This window comes from Tiliqua scincoides, chromosome 2, assembly GCF_035046505.1.
Source record: "Tiliqua scincoides isolate rTilSci1 chromosome 2, rTilSci1.hap2, whole genome shotgun sequence".
In the NCBI taxonomy this organism is placed as follows: Eukaryota; Metazoa; Chordata; class Lepidosauria; order Squamata; family Scincidae; genus Tiliqua; species Tiliqua scincoides.
Window position 1 is genome coordinate 257,323,897 of NC_089822.1, and position 12,437 is coordinate 257,336,333.

Consider the following 12,437-nt stretch of genomic DNA (forward strand, 5'->3'; position numbering starts at 1 on the left):
GTTCCCCAAAGGCAAAGACAGCTACCTTTTCCCTGGACATACTCCACTTTTTTAGTTGTGCACTTCCTGGTATATCAGGATATGCTAAATTCTGTGTTATCACAGGATTTTGTAGGTGTTCATGGGATAGGTGGCCAGTAGTTGAGCACTGTTGATCCCCGAGTCAGAATGTCTCAGATCCTGAGTCTCTGTATCCGCTCTTCTCGCCAAGAAGCCCCACTCTGAGAGGTGATTAATTCTCCCCTTGAATTCTTGGATGGCCTTGATCCTTCATCCACAATAGCTGTCAATCCTCACCTCTGAGACGATGTAGGATTGGTGCAAAGTGACAGAACCACCTTCAGTGCTTTGAACGGAGCCAAGCTAGACTACAAGGTTGTGAGCATAAACAACTATAAGAAAAGTGTTGGAAGAGGCATGAGAAAAGATCTGTGGCAATCAGCTTTTGTGCAAAAAATGCACATGTGCAACTCATTCGTTGCACATTGTTTACACATCTTCCATCATGGCTGTGCTTCTGCTAGAGGGATACTGCATAGTCTGTGCACTGAATGTGCAAGATATTGTACTTGGGGATATGTGACATCACACAGATATTGTACTTGGGGATATGTCCCTCAGAGAGCATGCTATTGCACATGTGCTTTATGTGGATGTCGTGAGCACATATTGGCTCTTGCGCCTGACATTCATCAGTATTGCCAACTCACCAGAAAAAAAGGGAACTGACTTGCTCCTGTGCCTCAAACAGCATGTGACTGAGAAGTCAGCAGATGACGCTTTTAACAGCATAAATATGTTTTATCACCTCCTAAGGCCTGCAGAACAAGTCATTGCTCAAGACTACAATCTTGTACATTTACCTGGGAATTTACCCCATTAGAACTTACTTCTCGATAAGCATGCATAGGATTGTACTGTCTTTCACAGAAATTAGGTCTCTCAGTGGCTCTTAGCCTCAGCAAAATGGACTTGCCATCAAAGGGCCCAAACCTATCCAATTTTCCATCACCGATGCAGTCGCAATGCAGCCCCAAGGTAAAGGAGCAAATGTTCCCATACTTTAAGGAGGCTTCTGTGACTGCTGCCCCACCACGAGATGCAGTGCATGCCCCATTGGCACCGCTGCACCGGCACTGGAAAATTGGATAGGACTGGGCCCAAAGCTATCCGCAAGGGTACACTCCACTGCTCTGCACTGGTTGCCAGCTCTACCGATCCAGCAGCTACGCCATTAATAGCAGCCTGATATGCAGAAATGAAATGAAGTGAGGGTTTTCAGATCAGGTATTATTGCCATATCTGGTAAAGCTTAGGCTACTGCATCTCTTTGGGTCAGTTTGCTTTTCAAGGAGCAGAAGCAGTGCCTAAAAACTCTGGCAACCCTAAGCATCTGGGTTGACATTCTCTCTAGCATTCCAAATAAGTCTGTGATGCATTTGTGATACATCTATGCTTAAGAAAGAACAAGTGGGTGGGTGGGTGAGCAGATAGGTGGAGGGAGAGCAAAAAGGGAAGAAGAGTTTCTATTGCCTTACCCTGTCCCCTCCACCAACTCATCGTGTTACAATTCTTGGTATTTCTGTGCGCGCGCATGTGTGCAAATGCCACAGGAGAGATGGGCAGAGGAAAGGGTGGGAAGGGGGAAGGGGAAGAAGGGGGAAGGGGAAGGGCCCACCCCTCTGCCCCTCCCCACCACTACAAATTATCACCATTTTATTTACCTGTGATCAGAGCAAAGATCAAGCTGCAGAGCTTTCCTTTCCATGATTCCTCTTTGACAGTTCAGTGACAGCAACATAGAGAAAAAAAAATATCCTGGGAGAGGAGGAAGGTGGTAGTGATGGTGAAGATATTCTGGAAAGTGTGTGTGTGTGTGTGTGTGTGTGTGTGTGTGTGTGTGTGTGTGTGTGTGTGTGTGTGTGTGTTGTAAGGTCTAGTAGGTACTCTAGCCAACACACCCCTGTTGAAACATTAGTCTTCCTGTTTGTGAAATGGGTGGGAGAAGTCAGGACACTTTGGTTCCTGTGGTTGGGGGAGACAAAATGAGTACTGCTCGCAAGGCAAGGAACCAGGACATCTGAAGAACATACATGGTGCAGATAAGTTAGCCTTGAGTTTCACAGCTGAGTCAGATTTCAGTCCAGGGCCCTCCCACCCTGCCTAGTGATGTGCCAGCCTTTATTCTTCTCAGTCCCTACACTGAAAAAGGAAAACGGGGAGAGAGGAAGTGTGAAAGAAAGTGGCGGACTGGAGCAGCAGAGCCTCCTCATTTCATCCACTGCTTTGTACTCCCTTCCCAGTTAAGCTGGCCCTGAACCCACTCCAATAAGGGTAGTAGTGGTGGTGCAAATTTGCTTGTGCCATCACTATGTCCTGCATCTCCTTCTACAAATGCATCATCATGAAACCTCAAGGGGATGCTCACATTGGCCAAAGAGGGAGGGCAACATGCAATGCCATCACCCATCATCCTACCCTGGTAGCCTTGGGGGCCCAGTGTGCCATTGCAGACCCAGTGCACAGCTTGTCAAACCCTCAGATGTCTGCAAAAGGTTGCCATTCTAGCTTCAGGTTGCTGGGAGCCCTGGGTTAAAGTTTTCCAAACTCAGTTCAGAGAAGAATTCAAAGGAGGGGACAAATTCCTGAGCTCTGAGAATTCTTCTGAGCTCAAAGGGCTTGGAGAAATTTTCCATCCCTTCTTGTGATGAGAATCTGTCATTTCCTCCTATTTTTCCCCTGTTCTTCAGCCTAGTTTGGGCCCTTCTAACCCTCCAGGGCCTTCTGTGGCGCCTCAGCCTCTTGAAAAGTTACTGAAACATCCTGCTGTGGTAGCCCTTGTCTTGGGTTGATTCCTTGAGACTCCTTGAGTTCACCACCATTTCAGAAAGTTCACTTGGTACATCTGGCAGGTCATGGTGCTTGTCTTGTCTGGGTTCAGTTCAGAAACAGACTCTGGCCATCCCTCCTTCTGGGATTGGCCTGCAATGGCAGAATGGGCATCCAAGCCCACCTGACTAAGTCAAGGAGCAGATAGAGATGCCCAGGTGGTAGGAAACCTTCCAATTGAGTAGACCCATGAATGACATCATCAACCCTGGGCTCTTGAAAGTCACACATGAGGATGCTCGGGTGGGTCTCCCAGTCCATTGCTGGAGAACAGCTGCTGCTTTAATGTCTTTGCCAACCATTTGTCAACCACCTCCTCCTTTTGAATATACATTCTTGCATGCCTTGTTTTTTATTTTGCATTCATCACCTTCCTGTTCTGTCCCATCTGCCCTTGAATAACCCCTTATATTTTTTCTTGGATTTATCCTGATTCATGAACTGGCAGCCCAAATCTAACCAACTTTCCAGCACTGACTCAGCCATGCCAATGGGGTACATGCCGCATCCTGAGATGGAGGGGCAGTCATGAAGGCCTCCTCAAGGAAAGGGAATGTTTGCTCCATTATCTTGGGGCTGCATTGTGGATGCATCAGCGCTGGAAAGTTGGTTAGGATTGGGCTGCTAATCCGGTCCAGATTCAGAGGAGATGGAGGTTGTCATATCACTTAAGTAATCTACTGCTTGCTTTCTATGGGAACCCCCCTGGATTTCGGGGGGAGGGTCTCTGCAAACCTGGGAGGGTGGCTCTCTAGGGACACCTCTTTCCTTCTGGACCTCCTAGCACAATGTAATGTGTAGGTTGGCCCTCAGGCCTAAACTAGGAGCCCGTATCCAATCCCCCAGGGGTGATGCTATCAAGTTCTAGAACCCAAGTTCTAGCAGCCATTTGTATTTTGATAACTGCTCCCCTCCCCCATGTAAAGGGAGACATTTGTTTATTACTTCCATTAGTCACTTTGCCAATTTTAGTTCCCACTAAGCCTTACCTCCTGCTTCTAGGGGATGCTATAGCCAGGGACTAGGAGAGAGGGGTAAAGAGGCTGAAGCAGGTCTTCTAAGAGAAATTTTATTAGGGGGTACTAAGTTTCTTTTGGGCCCCTTTGCAGAATGGGGGAGGATGGTGACGGGTGAGCGGAATGGGGCCAGTTTCCTCCCAGATTGTGTTAAGGACTGTCATGTATGCATTCCGCGGCCCTGCATATATAACTTGCCAGTAGCTGCAGCCACACATTCGTGGTAGTGTCCCCAGCATCCCGTGCAGGGAACAAGTCTGAGTAGATAGCAAAATGTAAGATCCCAGGAAATTTCTGGGTCCCCTCTTTTGGCTCATGGCACCCTTTTTGACCCTGGGCCCAGGTACAAATTACCCCCTTTACCCCCCTCTCCTAGGCCCTGGGCTTAAGAATGCATACAAGACACTCCTCAACACAGCGACAAATCTACAAGGAACCTGGCCTGCTACAGAAGCTCTTTGGCTTGTGGATCTGCTTACCATGAATGAATGTGTAGGAGCTCAGGGTCACAGCTGCTGCAGAAGCATGTTTTGGTAAGAACAGGACACTTTCCATTCTAGTGTGAGCCCAAATACGATGCTACTTTTCTGCATGATTTTCAATGTTTAAAAGATTTTAGAGAGGAGTGTGTTTGGTGTTCCATATTACTGTATCTAGCTACCGAAACCACCTGAGTGGGTAGACCTGGGTTCCAAAGACTTTTCCAGCTGTCTCCACACTCCCCCCCACCCTATTTCACCCCTCTCTGCCCCCATTCTGCTCACCTACCACCCTCCCCAGCTCTGTTTCACCCCTTGGGCAAAGGGGCCCAAAAGAAACTTCATACCCCCTGATCAAATTCCTCACAGTGGCCCTGACTATAGCCACAGTCATGACAAACAAACAACCAGCCCATCGCTTTTCACAGAAACAGTGCATAGTTATCTCATGCCTTATCTTTAACAGTTCTGCTGTTGTCAATGCCACAAAACAGCACCTCAGACCACACGGCACAAGCCGAGCGAATATCAAGCCTCCGTATAAAAGACTGACAGAAAACGAGCCATGCAATGTCCGGACCCTCCCCTCACCCAGAGGAAATGGCTAACATCATGAAAAAAGAAAATGCCATGCTTTTCATCTTTCCTTCATGAGAAAACTAACATGAGGTTTTCATTCATGATGTGCACTGAAAAACACATTGCAATTAAGAGCGTAGGAACTTCCATGCTGGATAAGACCAAGAGTTCCTCTGGAGCTTAGTCCAGACTCTGATCCTCACATTGTGATACACGACTCCTTTTCACACATTTTATGAATGCATGGAATTCCGGAGCAAGATGAAGCAAGCCACAATGGCTCCACTTTATTCATTCATTTAAAGTTTAGAAAAGAACCCCTGAATGCAGTGGCAGCATGACTTGGAATGACACCAGATCCTATCTTGGGTCTGCCGCCTCTGCGCAATAAAAAAAAAAAAGACAGCCATGTACTGTTCTTCTTATGCTGCTTTTTCAACAGGACTTCCTCTTCCCCATTCCCTTCTTTCCTTTCTGCAGCAACTGTTACCCTGCACATGCCTGATCTCATCTGATCTCAGAAGCTAAGCAGGGTCAGGCCTGGTTAGTACTTGGATGGGAGACCGCCTGGGAATACCGGGTGCTGTAGGCTTATACCATGGTCTTTCAAGACTGAAGGTTGCCAACCAACTCTTTCCTTTCTAAACCAGGAGGAGAAGGAGCAGCAAGTGGGCAGACAGAGGTGGACTCCCCCTGGTAACCTGCTGCCTGTGGCAACTGCTTGAGACTGCTTGAAGCCTGGTTTGCTGCGAGAGCTTAGAGGGCACAAGAGTCAGCAGCCAGGATGATGACGGCAATATGAAGGGAAACGTCTGGAGAAATGGAGGGTTTCGATGAGATTTTCTCATAGAATAATACTTGTAAACCACTTTGTGAGAAAGGTGGTACAGGTCCAGCCTATTTATACATGGATTTTTAATACACGGATTTGACTCAATTTGAATGGCGCCTGCCAATGAGAAGGAATGTGCTGATCCCTGGAGAAGGGGGAAAATGCATCCCTTTAAAATCAGTTTTAAAAAAACTGAACAGTCCTTTAACAACAGCCTCCTTAATGAGAGAGGGGGGGGGCAGCAGGTTAACAATCCATCAATCTTTCTCTCTCCTTCGGACCCCTCCCTTCCCCCTGAGCACGTGAAAGAAAGGGATCATTTTGCATTGGTGAAAGGAGGGGCTGAGTGAAGTGCTGATGGATTGTCTTCTTAATGACTCTTATGGTAGACCACAGCTGAGATACAAGGACATCTGCAAGAGGGATCTGAAGGCCTTAGGAGTGGACCTCAACAAGTGGGAAACCCTGGCCTCTGAGCGGCCTGCTTGGAGGCAGGCTGTGCAGCATGGCCTCTTCCAGTTTGAAGAGACACTTGGCCAGCAGTCTGAGGCTAAGAGGCAAAGAACGAAGGCCCATAGCCAGGGAGACAGACCAGGGAAAGACTGCACTTGCTCCCGGTGTGGAAGGCATTGTCACTCCCGAATCGGCCTTTTCAGCCACACTAGACGCTGTTCCAGAACCACCATTCAGAGCGTGATACCATAGTCTTTTGAGACTGAAGGTTGCCTACTACTAGAGTCAAAAGGTCACCAAGGCTGTTTTTTAATCACTGGAGCAAAGAAACTTTGTTTTTTAAATTGATTTGCTATAGTGCATTTTTTTTAATCCACATGAGTGCTTGGAATGGAACCCACGCGAATAATTTGTCTCAACCTGTATTTAAATACTGTAATAAAGGAATAAAGAAATATGGCTGAAGGGATGACAATCATAGAAGGCAAAAAGCCTGCCTTACTTTCTGCAAGAGCTAGACCTGCAGTGAGGCCTCAGATGTGGTATACATCTTGTTAGCACTGAAAAGCACGTTAGTGAGTTATTCCTGGTTTTCTATGCCATCTGCTATAGTCAGGGTGAGCTATTCATGAAGACAACCTATAGTCACAACAGTAGTAGCCACAACTACAGTCTGGGACCCCAGTAAGTTTAAGACGTCAAATTCACAGAACCACATCTCTTTATTTAGCTTCCTGAAGGTGGAAAAAATATCATCTCCTCGGTTCACCAGAAGGCTCTGCATCTTTCTCAAGTGTCTCAAGCAGGATATTCTTAAGCATTTTCAAAGAAAAAAAAGTATCTTCCGGGGAGATTCTGTTTACAAAAAGAGGGAAGAGCTGAAAATAAATGCACAGGACCAAAAGGTTCTAGGGTCAGAACAGCTACAAGGAAATGAAACAGAAAAATAGTCTTCACTGATGTCTTTGTCAAATTGGCCTCTTGCCAATTTATAAACTTCCTTCTTCCCTTTTTTTTTTCTATTCCAGGGAAACAGCAGATTAGCTGAGTCCTCCAGGGCCACAGAATTTCTAGCAGAATGGTTTCTTTGAGCTCAGGATTCTGGCATGAAGTGTCTGGACGTCTTTCAACTTAGGGCTGTCCTGGGATCATCTAGTGTGTCAAAATTGGCACTACCCACGCATGCTTATGGAATCCAAAAGAAGGAAGAGTTTAGCCAGGTGAACAACAAGTTTAAAGTGCAAATCTGCAGAGCCAGGAAAAAAGGCATTCTGAGGGATATGAAATTTGGACAGTTATGATGGTCTGAGCCACTGGATCTAGGCATATCAACTAAGAAGTAAGTCCCATTGAGTTACTCCTAGGTAATTGTTTATAGAATTGCAGCCTAAGAGGGGCCATCTAGACCCAGAGGTTTGAGAACATTAGAGATGGAGATAAGTCTATTTCCCACACAAGGCGCTATCACGCTCAAGTGTCTGAAGTAATTGTGACGCAAGAGAGTGGGAGCTGCAAGGGGAATCACAGATTCGAAGCAATCATAAACTTCAGTTTCAGTATTGCAAAAATGGAATTTGCTTACCACTATTGAGCTAGTTGGGGAAAGATGCTTGGGACTCGCCAGAACCTTTTGGTGGGCCGCTATGAGATACAGGAAACTGGACTAGATGGGCCTATGGCCTGATCCAGTGGGGCTGTTCTTATGTTCTTATGTTCTTAACCTAGCAATATTTTCGATGGATTCCCTGTGCCTGAAAAAGGCAAAAAGAATTGTATCAAACTACCTGTAGAACCTGTTCCAGGTCACTATTTTTAAAGGTGGGAAATAGGGTTGCCAGTTCTCAGGGCTGACATGTCATTTCAGAGGTCGAGAGCCCAATCCTATCCAACTTTCCAGGGCTGATGCAACCATGTCAATAGGGCATGTGCTGCATCCTGTGGTTGGCAGAGAGCAGTCATGGAGGCCTCCTTCAGGTAAGTGTATATTTGTTCCCTTTCCTCGGGGCTACATTGCAGCTGCATCAACACTGGAAAATTAGATAAGACTGGGGCCTTTGCCACCTTTCCAGGGTCTTCAGGGAAGTAGTAAAATGTCAAGGGTGTGGGGCGGAGGGAGTCAGAACCAAGTGGGAGCTAGTTTCTGCCTGGTTTGTGGCCTCAGAACCTGTGCTATTACTTCCATCCCGTGCCTATCCTACTCCACCTCAAATCACCAGTCACAATTAGACTGTGCGCCCCAATCTTCCAGGTAAAACTTTCTGTCCCTATCAAACATTAACCCATCCTCCACCACCTAGTTCCCAAGCTCTGTCTTCTCTCATGTTCTCTCAAGAGACCTGGCAAATTTACATTTGTAGCTGGAAACCTCAGTTGACTTTTTAAGTGGATTTGAACATGTTGACTCATGCATGTGACTCAAAAAGAACAAAACAGAGTTATATTCAACCCATTTTTTTTTCCCCAAAGCAATTTCAGTCTGGTCATCAGGGGCAACTGAAAAAGACAAGAAGAGTTAACCAGAACACATCTCTTGGAGACGGGGTGGCCTATCAACACAAATTACATTTATAATGATGCTTTAATTGGCATACTGCCCTCTGCAGAAGGGAATTCTGAGAACTGTATTATTATTATTATTATTATTAACAGTATTTATATACCGCTTTTCTACTAAAAGTTCACAAAGCGGTTTACAAAGAAAAATCAAATTACCAAATGGCTCCCTGTCCCAAAAGGGCTCACAATCTAAAAATATGCAAAGGAATACCAGCAGACAGCCACTAGAACAGACAGTGCTGGGGTGAGGTGGGCCAGTTACTCTCCCCCTGCTAAAAATGAGGGTACAATGTACAATGAGGGTGTTTAGAGAGAGGGTGTTGAGAATTCTGTGTTAAGAAATGCCTAGCCAATGTCATAGATGAGGTTCCCTGGGAAGAAGGAATGACAGTTAAACCAATCTGAGTCTGCTGCATATATTATTTTATATATCTGTATGAACTTATATTTATTTTGTTGGAAAGATCATCTATGAAAACTATGAAAATTGGTACTGAGTGTTGGCATCCTTCAGTCTCGGAAGACTATGGTCACGCTCTGAATGGTGGTTCTGGAACAGAGTGTCCTCTCCAGTGCGTGAAGCCTGGGTAAAGTAGGTATGGAGGATAGGCTGTTACCCATGCAGCAAATCCCCCCTCTCCACGTCGCTGAAATGGTCCAATGGAAAGGCAGAGGCCAATACGGTTGGTTCCAGTGGCGTCGCAGGAGTTGCCAGAACGTGACTGTGTTCAGCCATGAACTGCCTCAGCGACTCCGGCTCTGGATTTTGCCTCGAGGTTGACTCCTGAAGCCTTTTCCTTAACTGGATGTAGCCACAAGGCAGTGGAGGTTTGGGATCAGAGTTTTCCTTCTCTCAGATGAGCTGCCTTCCCAGGCTGACGAGTCCCATCTACCCGGTGGCTGTTAGTCACCTCTTACAACAAGTACAGCCAAACTGAGGGCCTATTCTTATCCCCAGCCCCCAGGGGAGTATAGAGAACTGAGTATAGAGAACAATAATAGTATTTATATAATGTTTCTGTGTGCTCAAAGTTATTCACTTACGGATATGATTTTCATTAACTCAGGTTGCCTAACTTAAAATACAAAAAAAAAAAAGAAAGAAAGACTTAAGTATCAGATCTAATGTGAAAATGCAAGAAGTGACTGTCAGTTGTCATTTACTAGAGCAGCAGATTAATGCTTCTGAGAAATACATTAGAGGGGGAAATGTCAGCGAAGGGCTTTTGTTAGGCATATAGGAGTTATCCAAAAATGTACATACACATAAGAAAACTGTACATGTGTATTGTACACATGAATCATTACAAGTGGAAAAGAAGCACAGAACTGGAAAACAGGCCCCTTCAAACTTCACCAGCCACCACTACAAGCAGAAGAACACCTCGCATGTCATGCCAGGAGGCACTGGGAGGTCTCATGTCAGCCCTGTGATCCTGAGTCAAACAGGTATGGCATTCTTTTGAAGTACTACCAAAACAACAGAGTACTACCAAACTACAACGAGTACAACCAAAGCAACAGAGACAGAATTGCCTGCAATGGACAAATATCCCTCCATTTATGACCTTCTACAACACTCTGAAACGCCTTTCTCCACTCCATTCCTTTTATGGTCTAATTTTCTGCTCAGCCACACTGCAGCTTTGTGTTAGCAAGGCAAGGTTGCCCCCTGATGACAAAATGTTTGAATTGCAGCAATTCTGGTGCCATCCTTGAACAAAATAGAATAGCTCCGCAGTGAAGCAGCCCTCTCTAGTGGCTCTGAAGGAAGACTTTCCATCCCTGTTCATTGTACAGCGCTGGTTGATTTCATCTTTACAGAGATAAAACTCGGGTTCTCCTAAGACGCATGCACACAACACTTAGGAACTGCTGGAAATTGCTCCACTAGCAAGATACTGGTGGGCCACTGTGGAATACAGGAAGCTGGATTAGATGGGTCTGTGGCCTGATCCAGCGGGGCTGTTCTTATACTAGGGTCACTCAGCAGTCATAAATTGATTGGCCCAGTCAGGACCATTCTCTTAGAGATGCAAGAACAGGTGGGCAACTTGTTGTTGTTGTTGGCAACCTTCAGTCTCGAAAGACTATGGTATCGCGCTCTGAAAGGTGGTTCTGGAACAGCGTCTAGTGTGGCTCAAAAGGCCAATTCGGGAGTAACAATCCCTTCCACGCTGGGAGCAGGTGCAGTCTGTCCCTGGTCTGTCTCCCTGGCTATGGGCCTTCCGTCTTTGCCTCTTAGCCTCAGACTGTTGGCAAAGTGTCTCTTCAAACTGGGAAAGGCCATGCTGCACAGCCTGCCTCCAAGCAAGCTGCTCAGAGGCCAGGGTTTCCCACTTGTTGAGGTCCACTCCTAAGGCCTTCAGATCCCTCTTGCAGATGTCCTTGTATCCCAGCTGCGGTCTACCTGTAGGGCACTTTCCTTGCACGAGTTCTCCATAGAGGAGATCCTTTGGGATCAGGCCATCATCCATTCCCACGACATGACTGAGCCAATGCAGGCGTCTCTGTTTCAGCAGTGCATATATGCCACCCAAAACTATTTGATGTTATTATTATTTCACTAGTGTCAGATAGCTGGAGTAGATGGTCCTTTGGCCTGATCCAGCAGAACTCTTCTTATGTCCATATGGCTTTCTCAAAATGTTCAGGCAATCCACACATGATGAAAGGTTCTAACTTTATACACATCTGGATGCTCTACAGATCCTCAGAGGCGTTGTTTTCTTGGTTTCATTTTTTTTAAAACATTGCTTCTCCTCTGGCAAAAGGCACTCTGCACATGCTCCAAAGCACTTGGCCAAAGATGATACAATTTTAAATTGAAAAGTTAGCAACTCAACATATAGTTGTGGAGGGCTTGATCCTTTTTCTGATCATATCCTTCCAAAGATTAGCTCAAAATTCCTGCAAGAAAGACCCTGGTGTCAGGGGATGGTTGACACTGTCACTTCAACAGCCCCTGCAGTTGGGGAAGAGGGATGTAGAGGGGGAAAATGGTTATTGAGGGAGTGCTGCTCACTGTAACAACAGAAGGGGACAGAACATTTCTGTTGCAGAGCAATAGGTCAGGCTTTTGTGTGGTCCACAGGAGGGATTGTGAGTGAGGAGAAACAACTACCCCTCACCCGCACTTCTGGCATCTATGGCCTCAGATATACAACTGAAATAGAAAAATTGAAAAATACACATAGTTCTGCAATAAAATACAACAAAGAATAGTTAGGAGACCTCAACAATATGAAGGAACAACTGTAATAGCAACGTCTTTAATAAGTACACACACAAAGCTAAGCAGGGTCAGGCCTGGTTAGTACTTGGATGGGAGACCGCCTGGGAATACCAGGTGCTGTAGGCTTATACCATAGTCTTTCGAGACTGAAGGTTGCCAACCAACCACACAAACACACACGTATACATAGAAAGAAAAAAGCTTCTCTAACATTGCAGTCAAGGGAACAGAACCCTTTGTGTTATCAAATCCAGGTTTCAAAATATCCCAGGGCCAAATCCTATCCAACTTTCCAATGCAGGTGCAGCCATGCCAATGGGGCATGCACTATATCCTGTCTTGGGAGCCAGTCATGGAGGCCTCCTGAAGGTAAGGGAATATTTGCTCCCTTATCTCAG

At 46.0% G+C, this 12,437-nt stretch overlaps 1 pseudogene; it reads left to right on the forward strand.

Moving 5' to 3' along the window:
• The first annotated feature begins 5,435 nt into the window (after positions 1–5,435).
• LOC136642296 (5S ribosomal RNA) lies at positions 5,436–5,555 on the forward strand (annotated as a pseudogene).
• The last annotated feature ends 6,882 nt before the right edge of the window (positions 5,556–12,437 follow it).